This window comes from Anabrus simplex, chromosome 1 (assembly GCF_040414725.1).
Source record: "Anabrus simplex isolate iqAnaSimp1 chromosome 1, ASM4041472v1, whole genome shotgun sequence".
In the NCBI taxonomy this organism is placed as follows: Eukaryota; Metazoa; Arthropoda; class Insecta; order Orthoptera; family Tettigoniidae; genus Anabrus; species Anabrus simplex.
Genome location: NC_090265.1, coordinates 182,609,938 through 182,631,810, shown reverse-complemented (window position 1 = coordinate 182,631,810; position 21,873 = coordinate 182,609,938). Strand labels below are relative to the sequence as shown.

The window sequence follows — 21,873 nt, the reverse complement described above, 5'->3', positions numbered from 1 at the left end:
AAGAAACGGAGTGTCAAGACTGCGAGAGTAACCACCGGAGATTTCTAGCTCTGCTGGATGCCTATTACCAAGTTAGGAAGCATAGGGAGGCTATCATGTCTGTAGCTGAATATAGTCCCATGCCCTGAAGTTTTGAATATTGACAGCATAGATGATTGCAAAGAGAAAATGATCTTGGAATTTGGGAAAATAAAATTCTTAACAAAATTTTATTTTGTCGTTCACGGGGGGCTATGAACCATTCTGTTCATTGGAACAATTGTATTAATTTGAGTATTGGATATTGGAATCACACAAGACCACCCACGAAGCCGATGTCTTACAGTATATGTCATAAAGGGGTCCAGAAGAAGCGTTCTTATGTGAAGTGAGCGCGAGCGTCATTATGAGAAATCTCCAGAACTCATTAAAAGGAGTTATGTCCCAAGCCAAGCCTCTTGATGAAGATTGGGGACGCTTTCCAGTTCCCGGCTAAACTTATTATAGGAGGGAAGAATGAAATAAATTAATATCTTTGGTTACGGAAGAGTTGCATTGGATTTGAGACAAGAATTGCAACCTGTATTATTTCTGCTTTATTTTGATAGGCATTAGGGCTGCATTCATTAATGCATTCGCTAATTTGAGCTCATGATATAATTAATGCGGGAAATTTTCCCGGGCGCGCTAAGATTGCACGCAGTCAAGCGGCTTGATGACACTATCCGGAATTATAAATTAAGGCCGCCAGAGCATATCAGGGTCATTCTTGGACCGAGAGGCTGCGTGAACGAATCGTCATACTGCGTGTTGGTACTGAGAACAACGCTTTGTCTTCGAGCTACACCGACTACCCGTACTGCTATTTCTGCAAGGAATTACCCCAGCATCAAGTCAGAACGAGTGTTTGACAGCATCATTGCAAAGAAGCCACAACCAGGAGCTGAAGCCAACACAACAACGGGCATCGATCCAGGAACGTTGGGAGCACCTGATCAGCACAACATCGAAGGGGACACCTTCCGACTACAGAGGGAGCTGTACGAAGACGCCACACAAGCAAGAATGTCTCCAAGTGGTCAACACTATCTGATGCCAGCTCTGCAGTCTATCAGAATGTGGTAGATCCAGTGGTCCACAGGGATGGCCGCTCCGCTATGTTCCCGATAAATTAAGGTCAGAGCTTTCCAGTTCTGTTTCAAGCATGTCATTTAAATTTAGATAGGAATATGGGGGCCGTCAGTCAACATATTTGTGGTAGTAGGAGAATTTCCCTTGTAATTTAGAGCTAGGCCCCAAACTCGAACCCCGTACTTTAAGGTAGATGTTATTTGTAGAGTCCTTGTTAGCGAAGTTATAGCTCATTTTGATTGCGTTATTTTAACGTACGTATTTTTGTAAGGGTCTGATCGAACTCATTTAGGCATGGAGGTAGTCTACAGATAGGTACTTTGATTAGATCGCATTTAGGCATTTGTTTCTGCAGACGTAGAAGTGTTTAATTATGACCAAGTCGTGACCAAGCCGTGACCAGTAATTCCCCAGAATCACTGATAGAGCGAGCGAGTCCAAATATTTAAGAGATTTGAGCCCATGAGAGGCAGAAGTAAAATTTGCAGTTGGCATGAGAGAGCCCAACCATTGAAAGTTTATTGAATTTATTTTGGAAATGCCTAGTATGGCCATGTGACGATCGCTTAATGATTAGTGTTTTGTAGCACCAGGATTTAGCCCATGAGAGGCATAAGTAAGATGAGCGAGATTGCTGGAAGTATTGAGACAAGGGCAGATAGCCCAGGTATATTTAAATGAGGGCTTTAGCAGCTGACTACGTGAAGTGTTCTTTGAAAGGCAAGACTTTAGCCTGTCACCCCGTTTGAGCTCATAAATTAGGGGACTGCCGCAAGTGGAATGGTGAGGGTGGAGGTCATTGAGCTTGACGTCACAGGCTTGTGGGTTGGTCGTCTGCAGTATGTCAAGAATGCCGAGAGGGGAAGAAACGACCTTCATGTTTTGAAAGCAGAGAGAGATTTGTTTTATGTCCTATTTGTTTTATGTGTAATATTTTAACACTGGCCCGTTTTATCCTGACACCCATGTATGTGTTGATTGGGTCCTTTTATATTGTGTGCATAGGTATCTTGGACGCCTTACTTGTCATGGGACTAGGGTTCGTGACCGAGTCAGGTCATTGTAAATTTTGTGGTGATTTTTGTTTGCACCGGGGTTCGACGGCGCGAGGCATTGTATAATTTTATGGGAATCATTGTTTTTGTGTTATTAAGCAGATATCCATCTTTCTAAACTTCGTTACTTACTCTATTGTAACATGCTTGTTGCAGCTCACGTGTTTTCGTGAAGGCAGTGAACTGGTAGTCATCGGCTCAGCGTCATTTTACCATCTCATATTGAAAGGCTCTTTCATTTGTAAATAATTCAAGTTTATGTAATAAATCCCTATTTGTTAAACTTTGAATGCAGCGGTGTTTTCTGTTAGATATTTTATTTTTTTATTTTTAATTTAGCCGAATTCTTACCGGAGTAGGTACATGTCCTAGTGTATTATCTTTATGTTGCCCCGTTATACCCATGTTATCCCTGAGAAGAGCGCTCTCCCGGCTGATTGAAGAGGACTGTATTCAGGTAAGACTATGTGCACCAGCTCACGTCTGTGAGAGTTCGTTCACTACTGTACTCTGGGTTCGAGACCGGCCTTCGCCTGGACGGAACTTTAAAGTGCAGTAGGGCACAATATATATTTACTGCTGAGTCCATCAACGGTGAGCGCCATCGACGTGGAAATACTGTTCACTTGTCCTAATAACCTAAAAAAGTGGAAAGTGTGTAAAATTTCAAACTTGCTCAAAAAAATTGAAAAACTGATAAGCGCTATTGATTTATTTATTTGCAGAGGAAATCACATTTAATGACGATTTCTCTTGAAAAGAGGACCAGTAAACTGGTAAATGGGTAAATAATATCCTGCTTGTGTACCGAACAACAAAGAGTGAAAAGTATCTGACAATTTTTATTTTATTTTATTTTATTTTATTTTATTTTATTTTGTTTTGTTTTATTTTATTTTATTTTATTTTATTTTATTTTATTTTATTTTATTTTATTTATTTTCTGTATCCGTTTAACCTTCAGGCTTGGTTTTCCCTCGGACTCAATGAGGGATCCCGCCACAACCGCCTCAAGGGCAGTGTCCTGGAGCGTGAGACTTTGGGCCAGAGATACAACTGGGAAGAAGGATCAGTACCTTGCGGGGGATGGGAATATTGGAACGGATAGGCAGAGAAGAGGGAAAGAAGCGGACGTGGCCGTAAGTGGAGAAGTGGGAAACCGCAGAAAATCATTTCGAGAATAGCTGAAGTGGGAATCGAACATCCTCTACTCAGTTGACCTCCCGAGGCTGAGTGGATCCCGTTCCAGTCCTCGTACCAGGTTTCAAATTTCGTGGCAGACTCGGGAATCGAACCCGGAATACCAGGGGTGGCAGCTAATCACACTAACCCCTATACTATAGAGGCGAACTCTGACAATTTATTATTACTCTTGTGAATTTTTCCTCGACCGGAAATATATTATTCGGACATATGACAAGGGCTTTCATGTAACGGGAGGGGGATATGCTTCTCCTGTTAATCCTAAGTTCTAAGTTGTTCAAAAAGTACAGCTAGAGATAAATACAAGTTTTTACTAATGGTACCTGTAGCTTCCGCTGAAGTCTCTATCTTATTTATGTCGGAACGCGTCCACCTGCTACAGCTATTTTTCTTTCTCATTTGTGGTCTTCTCACAACACATCTGTTCTGTCACCTACGTTTTAACCCTGACAATTACACCATACGATTTTCTGACGTGTCGTGCGAATGAATGCCATCTAGTCCTCATAAGGAGGGGAGAGTTATCCCCTCCACCACCTCTATTTCTTGTGCATTCTGTCTGGTAACTTTAACGTAACTTTAAATAATAGGCTTTCTCCGACTTCCCTTCCGATACCCTACGACCGACTTACTAGCAATATTCCCTTTCCCACCCTTAGACTCCTATGTCCTCACACAATTCCAGCGATCCTACCGCCGAGCCCTAGACCGAGACAACCCAACCCTCAACCAACTCCTCAGAGGAGACCTACCCCCCAACCCCCACTTCACCCAAACCCCGTTCCATCTCTACCGGTCCCTCCCCCCACCCGATGAGGGCACACATAAGCAAAGAAGCTGTGACGAAAATACCCCACCCCATAAGCCCCTAACCCTGTAAAATCCCACCCACTCCCATCACAGGTAAAGCAACTCCAACACCCCAAGAAACCCTGGCGTCCTCCCCCCCCCCCCCCCCCAACATCAGGATATATGTTAAATGTAATAACAAAACCCTCCTATGTTTCAGAAGCAGTGCCGGCCAACCACAAGCAACAACAAATGTAAACCTGCTAACAAACAACTGTAAATACCCAGAACAACTTGTAAATAACTCCATTTTGGTCTACAACTAATTATGTAAAACAAGACAATGTACTGTAAATAACAACGTATTGTAAATATCAAGCAACTGGAATAATCAAGTGTAAATATCCAAGTTCTGTAAATAGCCAAGCTCTGTAAATAACCAAGTGTAGATAGTCCATAGTGTAACAGATGTAAATATCGTATTGTAAATATCAAGCACTGTAATTCTGTAAATAACCAAGTGCAGATAATCCATAGCTAAACAGATGTAAATATCCTAATAACCCCCTAATAAAAAAAAGAGGGGGGAAGGGATATATCAAATACACAGTAGGCAAAACAATAAACAAGAAAATGTCACAGCACAAGAAAAACAATCTTATTGTAAAAACCCAAAAATTGTAAAAATGTAAAATGAATACTGTACATATTGAAGAAACCAATAAATACTTAGTCAAGAGGTCGAGACCCCCCCCCCCCAACTCCTCCAACTTAGCAAAGCTCCATCCCTCTCTACCAATCCCACCAAATCCCCAAACCCCGCCAAATCTCCTGGCCAGAGAGAAGGCGTAACCTTCTAGGTGGCCCGCCCCTCCCCTTCGGGGAGGGGAATGAAAACTTCCCCCTTGGTCCTTAATAGGCTTTGAGTGGCACGTCTTCGAGACGTGTGGTGTAACTAAAGCGATATTTATAGACATGTTACTCTCAGGGTTAAGGTAGATGTCGGCCTTAAGGGTGTGTCGCTTCCCTTGTGGTAAGAGCGGTGTCGAGTAATGACAGAACTCGACTAGTACGTCTGGGTGCCGTGAAAGTAGCTACTCGTAGGACCAATGAGGAAAACAATAAGAAACAACCTCACTCCTCAATTTGCCTAGTACGACTCATTAGTGCCACCATATGTTGTTTATAGTTTCCATACAACTGAATAACACATAGTGGTACTATTTGAAGGTCCTACCAGTTTCAGTACTGATGACATGAAAGCCAGAACTATGTGATACATAACAGTAAATATATATATATATATATATATATATATATATATATATATATTTATATTACAATTTGCTTTACGTCGCACCGACACAGATGGGTCTTATGGCGACGATGGAATAGGACAGTGTTAGGAGGGGGAAGGAATCGGCCGTGGACTTAAAATAAGCATTTGCCTGGTGTGAACATGAGAAAACACGGAAAACCATCTTCAAGGCTGCCGACAGTGGGGGGGTTCGAACCCACTATCTCCCGGATGCAAGCTCACAGCTACGCGGCCCTAACCGCACGGCCAGCTCTTCCGCTCGTAACAGTAAATATGTACTACAGTTTACCTGTGCTCTGCCTGGCATAGGTCCATAGAAAAACTATGAAAACACGGCAGGTGTAGATGATAGTTGTTTTAAGGGGTAATACAAAGTTATTATAGCCCGTCTTAACATTAATTGTTGGAGAAACCGGAAGAGTTCCGTCTTCACAAAATATCAGGAAAGGTGAGAAGAAAAAGAAAAGACTTCCTAGTCCGCGTGAAATAATAACCTAAGGGACAGAATAGTGCAAGAGTTGAATAAGCAATGTCAGATGCAAGACGGATTACTGGAAGAAGCCATCTAGCTGGTCTGGTGAGGAATGTAGTCAATGAGCTACACAACATTAAACAAGCTAAACATTGCAACTGAAGTCTCACTTCTAAAAAGACAACAGTAGTGTAGCATCGGTGGTTCAGTGGTAGAATGCTCGCCTGCCACGCGGGCGGCCCGGGTTCGATTCCCGGCCGATGCATATTTTTATCCAATGATGCTGAAAACCTGTTTTCGCATTCCCCTATTTTATTAACCAAATTGAACGCATGTCCGCCTCTGTGGTGATGTAGTGGTTAGCTACCAACCGCGGAGGCCCGGGTTCAATTCCCGACTCTGCCACGATATTTGAGAAGTGGTACGAGTTACTTATTGGATCAGGATACACTCAGCTTCGGGAGGTCAAATAAGCAGAAGGGGTTCGATTCCCACTTCTCCTCCAGGCAAATGCCGGGATGGTACCTAACACAAGGCCACGGCCGCTTCCTTCTCTCTTCCACGTCAATCCCTACCGATCATCACATCTCCACATATGGCCCCTGTTCAGCATGCCGGTGGCCACGACTGGACCGTGCCTCTACAGGTCTGCATTCGAGAGGTGACGAAATGCAAACGTGTGCAGTAGAAGTAGTAGCCGAATAATGTTACAAGTCATATTAATCTCACAATATTAGCAATGTTTATTAGCTTGAGCCAGCGCGTGCAAGCAGCAATCTTAAAAACAAATTTATAGTCGATCGAGCCGAAAATCGTTCCCTATTTAGCAGAGTTGACAGAATAGGTCGGGGACGTTGGAGACGATTGTGAGCATTCTGTATCTGAATAATAGAATCATATTATTATGTTTCTCTATGATATGGCTGTTAAACATTTATAGTCCTAGTCCGGCTTGCTCAGTCGGTAATGGGAATCTTAATCTCGGGGTCGTGGGTTCGACCATTATGTTGGACTTTGAATTTTTGCAATTCTTCACATGAAAGCATATCATTCAAGCTGCTTTACGTTGAACTGACACAGATAGGTCTTACGACGACGATGGTATAGGAGGGGGAAGGAAGCGGTAGTGGCCTTAATTAAAGTACAGGCCCGGCATTGCCTGGTATGAAAATGGGAAACCACCGAAAACTATAATCAGGGAAGCAAATAGTTTTCCAGGCCAAACCCGTCACCTCGGCTTCTCTGTAATCTTGCAGATTGTAAATACGTAAAACATTTTTTTCTACTCTGTTGTTTGTCTACGCCTAAATCCCTTTACTTGATACGTGATCGGGAATGAGGTGAAATTAATGTATGCTTTAACGGCCTGATGCCAACCTCAACTAATAAAGATGAATGATGAATTAAATTGTGTAAGAAGAGGAAATGAATTGTCTGTGGCTCATGAATTGGAACAGTCCTAACATTTGCCTGGAAATGAAAATGGGAAACCACCAGAAAATACTCTCAGGACAACTGGGGAGGGGGTTCGAACCCAGGTGTCTCCCAGTGCAGCGCTTGGCTCCGTAGTCATGCCCTGTGAACGAGCGGCCATTCTGATCGGCATTTTTCAATAGTTTCTTTCTTTATCCGTTTACCGTCCAGGGTGGGTTCTTCCCTCGGACTGAGAGACAGATCCCACCTCTACCACCTCAAGGGTAGTGTCCTAGAGCGTGAGACTTTGAGTCGGGGGATAGAACTGGGAAGAAGAACCAGGCGGCCTCACCTGCTATGCTGAACAGGGGCCTTGTGGGGGGATGAGAAGATTAGGAGGGATAGGGAAGCGGCCGTAGCCTTAAGTACAGGCCATGAAGGCCCTTGGAGGAGTGGAAAGTAAAGGCTTCCACCATTGTTAACCGCGCCACGTGATGGAGTAGAGTGGTTAGCTCAACGCCCGGCCGCCTTTGCCTCCAGGAATTAACCTGGTGCTCATTTTTGGTGTAGGCTGAGTGAACCTCAGGGCCATATGCACCTCCGGAAGTGGAAATCTGGTTTCTTAAATTTTACGACTTCCTGGCGGGGATTCGAACCCACGTCCTTCCGGGCGAACTGAGCACACTGGGAAATCGCACACACAAAAAAACACTTGTAAGATGGCTGAGGTGGGAGTCGAGCCCCCTATATCACTTAAACTCTCGAGGCTGAGTGGACCCCGTTCCCGCCCTTGTAACTTTTACAATTTCGTGGAAAAGCCGGGAATCGAATCCGGTCCTCCGGGGCTGGCAGCTAATCGCACTAACCACTACACCATAGAAGCGTACTTCAGTAGTTTAATGTAGGAAACGTATAATGTTGTATCTTCAGCCTGGATTGCACCACCTTCTTGCATGTCGTTTGCTTGAAATATCGTACGATACTGTGCGAAGCGCCTGGCAGACCAGGTCGCTTAATACACGTATATTTCGATAACTGTCATTATCGTACTGGTGTACACCTGTTAAGTCTTTTCGATATTGTAGTTTGCACGCGCGCAAGCGATGTCATATACTGAGCCATGGTGAATAGGGTGATTTCAATGTCACTTCAGAAAACTTACTACAGAGAAATGTGAGAAACGCAATCCACAAATTAGCTTGATTTCTTTCTTTTTTTTTTACTCTCCAGGGTTGGTTTTCTCCCCGGAATCGCCTCAAGGGCAGTGTCCTGAAGCGTGGGATTTTAGTAAGGGGAGACAGCTGGGAAGGAGGACCAGTACCTGCTATGCAGAACAGGGGCCTTGTGGGGAACGTGAAGGAAGCGGCCGTGGCCTTAAGTTAGGTACCATCCCGGCATTTGCCTGGACGAGAAGTGGGAAACCACTTCCAAGATGGCTGAGATTCGAATCGAACCCCCCCTCTACTCATTTGACCTCCCGAATCTGAATGGACCCCGTTTCATCCCTCATACCACTATTCAAATTTAGTGGCAGAATCGGGAATCGAACCCCGGCCTCCGGGGTTAGCCGCTAATCATGCTAATCACTACACAACAGAGGCGGACATTAGCTTAAAGAATGTGCGAATCGAACCCCCCTCTACACATTTGACCTCCCGAATCTGAATGGACCCCGTTTCATCCCTCATACCACTATTCAAATTTAGTGGCAGAACCGGGAACCGAACCCCAGCCTCCGGGGTTAGCCGCTAATCATGCTAATCACTACACCACAGAGGCGGACATTAGCTTAACTTAAAGAATAAAACAGGCGATAGGAACTGAATGTTTTAAAAATTATTAACAGTGGTATGGTATAATATGAGCGCTGCATCGGCCGGGAATCGAACCCGGGCCGCCCGCGTGGCAGGCGAGCATTCTACCACTGAACCACCGATGCTTCGCTAGCTGAAAACAAAAGAAGTGTGACTTCAGTAAGATGTTTTATTGTTCTGAAGTTAAGTAGGTCATTCGCTGCATTACGTCACCAGACCAAGTAGAGAGCTTCTTCAGAGACCATTCCGTCTTCTCCATGTGATCTCCCTTACACAGTTCTTGTAATCTTCTGAACCCGAGCGCATTACCTCTGTATGACCAAGGAAGCCTTAATTTTCCCACTGTTAATGATCCTTCTCCGTCTGCAACAGACACATTCATATTTTGAGGGGATGCACTTTCCCTGTTCTCGCTGCCAGTGTGAAGAGAGACTAATATTCACGTTGTTTCGCCCCTTGAAATAACAATCACAGCCTCCTATAGATGGGAGTTCAAGAGAAGAGTTTCGCTAGGAATGTGGCCGGGAATGCGTTAGCCCTCGCTTCGCCCCTCGTCCCTGGCTTATCGTCTCCAAGCTGGTGTATATACTTGCGTTTCTGAAAACGTTCGCCCTCGCAGTCGCAGTGTCCTCATGTGGTCTCCTCCTGCAAGGCACTTGATGTATTTTTGTATACCGCAGGTGGGCAAAATTATTCATTTATTAATAGACTACATCTGACCAGCGAAATATTAAGACAAGGCAGTTTCCAACTAACAGTAATCTAGGTTAATTTCCAGTGACATTGGGAATTTATGCCATCTTCAGAATTAGATTTTATCACTGGCAGAGTCCATCTTCAAGATGCAAATCGAAAGAGCTTCTGTTATTATTTTTTATTTTAATGTATATACTGTATTAATTATTATAATACTTTTTACCTATTTTTACAAAATGATCGCCAACGTCCGATGACGGTTACATTACTAGAAGAAGACGATATTTATTTCCTGTATTTCAAATGTAGTAATTTTCATGAAGTGAGGTAAAGGCAGGTCAATTTCGTTCGTCAGTGTGCCGAGTTACGAATGCATTCTCTCTCAAACACATGTCCCGGCAAGTTCGTTACGTGAAGAAAATAATAATAATAATAATAATAATAATAATAATAATAATAATAATAATAATAATAAACCAGATTGAATATGTGCGCGTATAACAATTTTATGATTACAATCCAATCATTCAACTCATCCAGACATGCAGTTAATATATAATGTCTATTGTAAGCTAAGGAGAAATATGTTCGGACTCTTAAAACAAATTACACTAATAATAGGAGTACCGGTAAGATACGTGTTGTCCTAGACAATATAACACTGTTAATGTTTAGCCTCTTCAGTCCTGAGGTACACATATGTTTACAAAACTATGAAATAAAATAACATTTAAAACAATAGTCTGTAGGCCTAAATTAGCTTAATCAATCCTTGTGTCTCTATGTCACTTTTCTTGATAGGCAAAACTATGAAATAAAATAACATTTAAAACAATAGACTGTAGGCCTAAATTAGCTTAATCAATCCTTGTGTCCCTATGTCACTTTTCTTGGTGACACACAAAACTATGAAATAAAATAACATTTAAAACAATAGTATGTAGGCCTAAATTAGCTTAACCAATCCTTGTGTCCCTCTGTCACTTTCCTTGATAGGCAAAACTATGAAATAAAATAATATTTGAAACAATAGTCTGTAGGCCTAAATTATCTTCATCAATCCTTGTGTCCCTATGTCACTTTTCTTGGTGACACACAAAACTGAATGAGGGTCCCGCGTTCGATTAACGGCCGGGTCGGGGATTTTAACCTTAATTGGTTAATTCCATTGACTCGGGGGTTGGGTGTTTGTGCTGTCCTCAACATCCCTGCAACTCACACACCACACATAACACTATCCTCCACCACAATAATACGCAGTTACCTTCACATGGCAGATGCCGCCCAACCTCATCGGAGCGTCTGCCACACGAAATTATTATTATTATCACATTCTTGGATAACATGTCTGATAACCTCCCTAGCTTCGCTGTGGATAGTCTTTCCTTTCTTCCGGCAGGGTTCCATAATAGTAATACAAAGTAGCACTATAATAACATAAATGTTTTATAACACAGTTATGTAAGTCTCAATATATAAATCGCTGTAAAACACTTACAACACACAGACAAGATCAACACTACCGAACTGTTCGACTGGCCATTTGTATCATCAAAGGGAGACTGGCTGCTGGCTGGCTGGCTGACGATATTTTTAGGAAGAGCCATAGCCGAGACGACAGAGAGAAAAAGCTGCTCCCCCGTGTCCCACCTCACGTCCCGCTAGTCTTCTCTTCAGCTCGCATCTATACCAACTTTCAACCGTATTTAGATAGACTCCTACCGCGGTGGAGTGCAGGAAATACAGTTTATTTTCAGCCAACTGCATCCAAATCCTGAATACGCCTAAATTGTTTCATTTCGTAATTTGATAGGTGTATTTAAACTAGTATTGTTGTCCTTCACTGACCAAAGTCGCTTTCTTTTCTATATATCAACACCTGTCATAACAGTAATTACAAGTGTAGGGGTAGTGTGTCTGCCTAGACTTAGGGGTGGATTGAAATTCAATCAGCCTCGTAAGAACTGTAATCGGGCAAGTTGGCCGTGCGGTTAGGGGCGCGCGGCTGTGAGCTTGCTTCCGGGAGATAGTGGGTTCGAATCGCATTGTCGGCAGCACTGACAATGGTTTTCCATTTTCACACCAGGCAAATGCTGGGGTTGTACCTTAATTAAGGTCACGGCCGCTTCCTTCGAATTCCTAGGCCTTTCCTATCCCATCGTCGCCATAAGATATATCTGTGTCAATGATACGTAAGCCACTAGCAAAAAAAAAGAAAGTAACTGAGAGGATGTTTATGTGAGAGACAGCGGACCCGGTCACAAAGCCAAGTTGTACAACTAAGAACGTACAGTGCTCCCCAAAAACCAAATAAAAGCAAACCCCATGGCGCAACAGCCTCGAAGGTACATGGCTTACCAAGCGACCGCTGCTCAGCCCGAAGGCCTGCAGGTTGAGGTGGAGAACGTATTCCCCCCCCCCCCAAGGGGGTTTGGCCGTGCGGTTAGGAGCGCATAGCTGTGAGCTCGCATCCGGGAGATAGTGGGTTAGAATCGCACTGTCGGCAGCCCTGAAGATGGTTTTCCGTGGTTTCCCATTTTCACACTAGTCAAATGCTAGAGCTGTACCTTAATTAAGGCCACGGCCGCTTCCTTCCCATTCATAGGCCTTTCCTATCCCATCGTCGCCTTAAGACCTATCTGTGTCGGTGCGACGTAAAGCCACTAGCTGAAAAAGTAAAACTGAAGAGATGTTGAAGTGAGAGACAGCGGACCCGGTCACGAAGCCAAGTTGTACAGTTAAGAACGCACAGTACTTCCAAAAACAAACGAAAGCAAACCCCATGGCGCAAAACCCTCGGTGGGCCTGCAGATTGAAGTGCAGAACGCATTCTCACTGGCCCTAAACATTCTGACATCTGCCAGCTATCTGACTGAGTGACAATCGTCTTGGAACAAAAAGGCACTTAATGTTCTGTACAGTAGATTCCACGGATTGTTTTGTTTGTCATAACAAGAGAGATGGATTTCCCCCTACAGAATGTTTGTTGACTTGCATTTCCTATTCGATGTGGTCGTCTATCTCCTTCAAACCGATCGACCTGGTGGCTATGTGGTTTGTGTAACGGATCTGTCAGCTTGTATGCGGGAGATGGCGGGTTCGAGCCCCACCGTCAACTGGCCTGAAGATAACTTTCCGTTGTTCCCCATTTTCCTACCAGGCTAATGCTGTGGCTGTACCTTAATATTTACTACCGGGCTGAGTGGCTCAGACGGTTAAGGCGCTGGCCTTCTAACCCCAACTTGGCAGGTTCGATCCTGGCTCAGTCCGGTGGTATTTGAAGGTGCTCAAATACGACAGCCCAGTGTCGATAGATTGACTGGCACGTACAAAAAACTCCTACGGGAGTAAATTCCGGCACCTCGGCGTCTCCAAAAACCGTGAGAGTAGCTAGAGGGACGTAAAGCCAATAATATTATTATTACTACGTAATTTGCCCACATCTGTGGTCCTTAGGTCTGTGCCACCCTGTGTGAGATGTTCCTAACTCGCTGACTAAATTTACAAATATTATAAAACTGCATTTAACTTGAAAAATCTGAATATCTGCATTTAAAATGGAAATTATGAAAATTAATATTCATTAAATAAAATACACACTCGTCGGACCTTGTACTCACACTTACTTGTTACCTGCTTACTTACACATACGTTATTTGAAGGGCGCCAGCTGTCACTCAGTACAGCAATAATACAATGAGACTCTTGACTATCTCGAGGGTGTGGGGTAATAAGCTTACTTTTGACAACATACCATATAAGTTCTGGGAAAAGGAGATTGGCGTTCCGTTTCCCCATTAATTTTGAGGTTAAGATATTTTACTTTCATTGAAATAAAACTATGAATTCGTTTGATAGAACAATATATATTCTTTAAATAATATATCAAAAAATAGTGAGTCTTGTTGCGATAAAACAGATGAGAATGTGAAATTATGACATTGCAACTGAAAGAAACTAGGCATGAATTTGAATTCTTCTTGACCGGACATTTAACAATTTATACGAAATATTTCCCTCACTGATTCACTTGACTGTACCTTCAACACTTTTAGTGTAATTACGACGTATTCCTTTGATCTGGTGTTTACTGTAGATATGTCACGCCTAACGTGGTGATACATCCTTGTGACTGCTTCTTCTCCATCTCATCTGACTTCTTTGTAAGTCAGTATGGTATTACCTCTTGGTAGGTCCTGGGTTGCCCTCTCTGACTTCATGGTAAGCCCTTGCGTCCGTGTCTTCCACTAAGTGACGGACCAACCTCTTGGTCTCACTCTCTCAATGACCAATAATTAATGGCTCACTGAGTCTTCACCATCTCTCGTTCACACTGGTTGACTGACCAACTAAGGCCTCTTGATCTAGTAGACTTCTTCACTGTACTGCATCCGTATAACTAATGACTGACGCTACAATATGCACCCACCTTTTATAGACGTTGGTTGACACAGCTACGTAATCTCCAGAAATAACAATGACATACTCCCACCTACGCGACAGATATTACATCCAGTGGTGAAATAGCCCCGGGCCGGCCGACACTCTGAGCGCATATCTAAATAAATACGATGCCGTAGCCATGGAGTGGCGATGACTTGGCAGAATCGCCAGTGGTATCGCAATATAACAACGTCACTTCCAATCTCTGATATATACAACAATTCTCACTGTACAGGTATTGAGTGTTATTCTACACATACGTATATATGCATACATCTAAGTACAATCTTGCAAGCAACAGGCATTGCAAAATTGAATTAAATAAGACTGATAATTACAATAATAGTAACAATATCACAGATAACATAATAATAATACTGACATAATAATAATAATAATAATAATAATAATAATAATAATAAAATACAGATAAAATCATACAATAATAAAAATACAGATATCATCTTGTAACGGGATTTGAACCGTTACAATTCGCCTCCCTCATAAATAAATCGAAGAACAAAGAATCGATTGATTTATGAACAAAATTATATATATAACACTGACACAGATAAACACTTTAAATGAGTATACAACAATAATTTTCTTTTTCAACATCCATACATTTTATAATACATCACATATATGAGAATTTTTCTCGCACATTGTCATCGCAGATAACTGTCCAGTGTCCCATTCTCATACAATTCACAAGAGCATAGCCCTTAATTTAACACACACAAATAATTTTATATGATTACACTACATTCTTCTTTTTTTAAACATTTTGTGAAAATTCACTTATATGAGAACTTTTCTCGCATATTGTTATCGCAGATAACTGTCCAATGTCCTGTTCTCCGTTTTGTCACACAGAACATGACAATGTAGCACTTATTCTTCCAATACACCAATACGACACTTGGTTCACACGCAAATCGCAGATGTTAGTTTTATTTTGCCAGTTTCTCACAAAATTTAATCATCTTACTCTTATTTCAACAAATCTCACGTGAAATACTTCTTTACATATATAATACTACAAATACCGACAATATCCTCTTCCTGAATTTATAAGGAATATGCACACTCCCCGATACGGCTCACAATAGTGAAATACCCCTGATACAAAAGAAAGAATTTAGACATATTTCCCGCCTCTGCAGATGATGAAATGGAACTCTGAGTAGCACTCTGTCACTCAAACTGAATCAATTTTGCCCTTGTTAACTTACATCTCTCAATAAATCACATCCTCCTTGGCAACAATAATTAAAGAATCAATACTATGGCTACAAGATGGTTCAATTATTCCGTAATCCAGCATAATGTTTATTTGTTCTTAGACTTCACTAGTTTTTTTAAGTTGAATGGGGTACTTACCTCCCACAAACGATCAATGGTCATTTACTACAAATTTATGTTCATATACGTGTTCTTCCTCACTTACCACTAAATACCTCTCGATGCTTACCTAACATCGAACACAATTACTTCTCCTGTAATTCACTCAAATTACCTCACGTCACTGCCTCATACCGACCATCCCTCGGATACTGGTCGTACAGGCACGTAACACACCCAACAAAACATTTCCTCTCACTAGGAACAACTTCACTTACCTCTCACCTATCTTTAAAGAACACACGTTACCAAACACTTACCTCAGACCATCATAATTAATACGTACTTCTTTGCTAGTTTCCTCACAGGACAAACACACACTACCTAAATTAAAGTCTACTCTAGCTCCATGATTTACAACCAAGTCAGCTCCTAAAACAACTGAATACACAAGTTTTGGTACAACGCATATATGAAACTTACAATTATCTTCAATTATGATTGGTACCGCTATCATTTTATTTACTCACTGTGACTTACCCAACGGCTGTTATAAAATAGTACCTTCTTCACATCACAATTTCCATCATCGGAGTTACTACTTCACTACTTACATCATATTCTCAGTATTATAAGTACTTACATCACGTAACAACACTTCTTACATCTGCCTTACTACTACTATTAATTACATCATTATCTACGACTACGTCATTACTTAAATATCTCACTTAACATTACTTAGGTCACAATCACACTACTCTTAAATTTACTTTCACTACATAACTACTTATACTAAATACCTGTTCATCTACTACCTTCAGCCTGTCTACTTAACTTACCCGATTCCCTGTGAATTTGAGATACTCTGGGTCGATAAAGACACCTGGATAACATTCATATTAAGACTATCATAATCCCTCTGATAACTCAAATCCGTACGCCTCCCATCTCCCGATTCTCTCTGATTACTCCTCTGACCTTCTCTCTCATAACTCAAATACATACGCCTCCCATCTTCCGATTCTCTCTCGTTACTCTTCTGACCACTATCACTATCAACACAACTATTAATCCTCTGCGGATCATGATCACCCCCTCTCCTCTGATACACGGATAGCATTTTCCCCCTTCTCTCTACAATACCACTTTCCCCAGACATCATGCGCGCTCTCTCTCGCGCGCGCCCTAGTACACATTCCTCCCAAAGCCTATCAATGAACACTTTAAACTCTCCTAAATTATACATATTATTCCAGTATACTCGAAACCATATTTTACTTTCACCGATAAAAACATTCGACAAGATTTCCACCACGTATTCCCATTCAATAACATTATTCCTCAACTTACTTGCAAATCTTTTCTCAACTACTTTTACAAATTCTATAGAATTAAACTGTTTTCCAGAAAACTTGGTTAAATCACGATCCCTACTGAACAAACCACTCGCTATTATCATCTCACCCGCCGACTCACCTGCAAATTCCAATTCCTGCCGTATCACTCCCTGGCAGTTCACAACTTCTTCTTCTTCTTCTTCTTCTTCTTCTTCTTCTTCCGCTGCTCTCTCAGAATTCTCTTCCACTATTCTCACTTCTTCCTTCAATTCTTCCTCTCTTTCTCTTACCTGCTGTGATAGCGTTTCCTGTTCGTTCCGTAGTTCAGTGACCTCCACAAGTTTGCTTTCAATTTGTTCATTACTACTAATCTGTTCCCCCGTATCTTCCCCAACTGCATTGCAAATCCTGTCCAATCCTTCCTCGACTACCTCATGAATTTCTTCCCGATTACTCGAAATTTTATTACTTAACAGTACGATCTTGTTTGTACATGTTCCTTTGACATGCTCAATTTGAGTATGAAAACCGCTCCGACTCAACTCCCTTTCTCCTCTAAGGTCAACGCACACTTTATTAAACTTATTTTCTAACTTGTATATTTGACCAGTTACCTCTACTATCTTAGTATCTATTTTAGAATTTAGTGATTCACTTAACCTATCTAATTTATCATTAATCGCATTAAAACGTTCGTTACAACTACCAATCATTTCTTCCATCTGTTTATTATTTTCATTACTAGTATCAATCTCTTTCTCCCTCTTACTACAGCTACCAATCACTTCTTCCATTTGTTTCTCATTATTTTCGCTACTAATATCAAATTTTTCCTCTATTCTTTTCTGACTATTTTCACTGAGCTCGGTCATTCTGGCCATGAACAAATTAAAAAAATCTTGGTTCATTCCCCCCGCGATTTCCTTTTGAGTTTCAGTGTGCTTCTCAATTTCTGCACTTTCCTGAATTAACTCAGAAGCTTCCATCGTATTCACCTGTTCCCTACTCTGAATTTCACCTTGGATGTCCGCAGAAGCAATGACCTCGTCGTCACATGACTTGTTATTGTCTTCCTTGTCCATCATTGGCTCGCTAGTGATAGTACGCGATCTCAAATTAATTTCCCTCTTCAAATCCCTTGACATATCCCCAAAATACAAATATATATCACAAAGTTACACTCCTAATATTTACCGGTAATAATTCCGTTGGCTTAAATTTGCATACTCCTCCCAAAATGAACCTATGATATGCTGTCATTCAGAACAAATTCTGAATTTATTCGAGTCCCACGTTGCGTCGACACTTTGTGAGATGTTCCTGACTCGCTGACTAAATTTACAAATATTATATAAAACTGCATTTAACTTGAAAAATCTGAATATCTGCATTTAAAATGGAAATTATGAAAATTAATATTCATTAAATAAAATACACACTCGTCGGACCTTGTACTCACACTTACTTGTTACCTGCTTACTTACACATACGTTATTTGAAGGGCGCCAGCTGTCACTCAGTACAGCAATAATACAATGAGACTCTTGACTATCTCGAGGGTGTGGGGTAATAAGCTTACTTTTGACAACATACCATATAAGTTCTGGGAAAAGGAGATTGGCGTTCCGTTTCCCCATTAATTTTGAGGTTAAGATATTTTACCTTCATTGAAATAAAACTATGAATTCGTTTGATAGAACAATATATATTCTTTAAATAATATATCAAAAAAATAGTGAGTCTTGTTGCGATAAAACAGATGAGAATGTGAAATTATGACATTGCAACTGAAAGAAACTAGGCATGAATTTGAATTCTTCTTGACCGGACATTTAACAATTTATACGAAATATTTCCCTCACTGATTCACTTGACTGTACCTTCAACACTTTTAGTGTAATTACGACGTATTCCTTTGATCTGGTGTTTACTGTAGATATGTCACGCCTAACGTGGTGATACATCCTTGTGACTGCTTCTTCTCCATCTCATCTGACTTCTTTGTAAGTCAGTATGGTATTACCTCTTGGTAGGTCCTGGGTTGCCCTCTCTGACTTCATGGTAAGCCCTTGCGTCCGTGTCTTCCACTAAGTGGCGGACCAACCTCTTGGTCTCACTCTCTCAATGACCAATAATTAATGGCTCACTGAGTCTTCACCATCTCTCGTTCACACTGGTTGACTGACCAACTAAGGCCTCTTGATCTAGTAGACTTCTTCACTGTACTGCATCCGTATAACTAATGACTGACGCTACAATATGCACCCACCTTTTATAGACGTTGGTTGACACAGCTACGTAATCTCCAGAAATAACAATGACATACTCCCACCTACGCAACAGATATTACATCCAGTGGTGAAATAGCCCCGGGCCGGCCGACACTCTGAGCGCATATCTAAATAAATACGATGCCGTAGCCATGGAGTGGCGATGACTTGGCAGAATCGCCAGTGGTATCGCAATATAACAACGTCACTTCCAATCTCTGATATATACAACAATTCTCACTGTACAGGTATTGAGTGTTATTCTACACATACGTATATATGCATACATCTAAGTACAATCTTGCAAGCAACAGGCATTGCAAAATTGAATTAAATAAGACTGATAATTACAATAATAGTAACAATATCACAGATAACATAATAATAATACTGACATAATAATAATAATAATAATAATAATAATAATAATAAAATACAGATAAAATCATACAATAATAAAAATACAGATATCATCTTGTAACGGGATTTGAACCGTTACACCTGGTCTAATGTCTACTTATACGGAAAATTGCAATCATACTCATAATTGTGTCGGAAATGTATTGTTCACTTTGTAATCCTACATACACAGAATGTGTCCGTCTGTGTGGTGTAGTGGTTAGTGTGTTTAGCTGCCATCCTCGGAGGTCCGGGATCGATTCCCAGCTCTGTCAAGAAATTTGAAAAGTGGCACGAGGACTGGAACGGGGTTCGATTCCCACCTCAGCCACCCTCGAAGTGGTTTTCCGTTGTTTCCCGCTTCTCCTCCAGACAAATGCCGTGATGGTACCTAACTTACGGTCACGGCCGCTTCCTTCGCTCTTCCTTGTCTATCCCTTGCAAACTTCCCATCGCCCACATACCCCCCTCCCCACAAGGCCCCTGTTCAGCATTGCAGGTGAGGCCGCCTGGGCGAGCTGTTGATCCTCCTCCTCCTCAGTTGTATCCCTCGACCCAGAAGTCTCACGCTACAGGACACTGCCCGTGAGGCGGTAAAGGTAGGATCCCTCGCTGAGTCCGAGGAAAAAACCAAGAAAGATATACAGAATATACAGGATATCTCTATCATCACACCAGCTAAAAGGCCAATGAGCTGAGTGAACACCATTCCCGCCGTCAGTTCAGAACGAAAATCCTTGGACTCCAACTGATTCAGCGTTACACGTCTGTTCTCTGGTTCCATTTCATCAGTGTCGCTAATGAATGTGTCTGATGATAATGAACGTCCACTCCGATTTTCTTTTTTCATGGACAACTCCTGTAATTGTTGAACAAATATCACAATCTCTCCCGTGTCGTCTCAAAACTCACGAGTCTCAAAATTCACGAGTGTCAAAACTCATTAATTCCAGGAAGAGGATTAGTAAGAACAGGTTTCTCTAGCTGGGCCAGTCTCAAAACTCATGAGCAGGGTCAGTTCTTCTTTGAATAGATAAATGTCCACCCTATTACTGATGGGATAATGGAATACTTTTAATAATCGAATAACTTCCATCCCATTATTTAAGTAATCGAATGAATAATCAATTTAAATAATCAAAAATCACTCGCATCGGCCGGGAATCGAACCCGGGCCGACCGCGTGGCAGACGAGCATTCTACCACTGAACCACCGTTGCACGGAACGAAGCCGTTAATAGGACTGGGTCTTCATCAAGATGCATCGCTAGTGAAAGTTATCTGGGCCATTCTCTGAATTACTGAACATGTCGGCATACTGGCCCGCTACCTCCGACCTGAAGTGAATCCGTCCTCGACTGTTATTTCACTGGCCGTAGTCATAGTCTTGGGCTGTTAAACCAACGACAGTGAGAATGCTTTAACGGGACGTACAGCGCTAAATGTTGCTTTATTAGCATCCAGAGATTTTCCATCTTATCATTGGAGAAAGAAGTCTTACCTACGATAACGACGAAGGCGATTTTATTCGTTTTCATTCGGGCGGGGCGGGCCACCTAGAGTGCAAAGCCCTCTCGCAGGCCAGGAGAAGTGTTAGAGAACAGTAAATGTGATGGGTGAAGAAGATGGGAAAAATAAGATAATATTTGTTGGAGGAATGATGGCGCCCTCCTTGCTACGGAGATGTGAATTATGGAGGATTGGAATTTCAGACGGGAGTTCCAAGGTGAAGGGTGAAGATTTGGAGTGTTATTGCGATATTACGTTGAGAGGTGGTAAGGATTCTTATGAGGTCATCTTATCTTTCGAAGAATTAAGAAGGGCAAGGGCCATGAAAGACGCGAAATTAAAAGATCCCCTAAATCTTGAGGAACTAAATATCATCGTCGGGGTCGGAGTGAGCTAGAATTTGCCTATAATGAGGTATTGTGACCGTTCATCACCATGCCATAGGCATGTTTGGAGGTTAAGTCAATCATATATGCCGTTTCCCGCAACATTCTGCGACATATAATGTCGTAATTATTAGTCTACATGCCGAACCAAGATGTGATTTGCGATACGCCAACCCGAAGGGAGCAGTTTTCTGCGCTGTATCGAGAAAAGGATAGCTCATTACTGCTGAACCTTGAAATCGCGCTCTCTTTTCGTGCGAGCGAGGAGGAGAGATGACGCTTCGCGTGGAAATGCAGGTTGTCGGAGAGTGG

The 21,873-nt window shown here is 41.9% G+C and overlaps 3 non-coding genes across 3 annotated transcripts; 1 reads left to right on the top strand and 2 right to left on the bottom strand.

Moving 5' to 3' along the window:
- The first annotated feature begins 6,141 nt into the window (after nt 1-6,141).
- TRNAG-GCC (transfer RNA glycine (anticodon CCC)) lies at nt 6,142-6,212 on the top strand. The gene has a single exon. It is a non-coding gene; the product is annotated as a tRNA-Gly (tRNA).
- A 3,016-nt stretch (nt 6,213-9,228) lies between these two features.
- TRNAG-GCC (transfer RNA glycine (anticodon GCC)) lies at nt 9,229-9,299 on the bottom strand. Its single transcript has one exon. It is a non-coding gene; the product is annotated as a tRNA-Gly (tRNA).
- An 11,516-nt stretch (nt 9,300-20,815) lies between these two features.
- Nucleotides 20,816-20,886, bottom strand: TRNAG-GCC (transfer RNA glycine (anticodon GCC)). The gene has a single exon. It is a non-coding gene; the product is annotated as a tRNA-Gly (tRNA).
- Between the last annotated feature and the right edge of the window lie 987 nt (nt 20,887-21,873).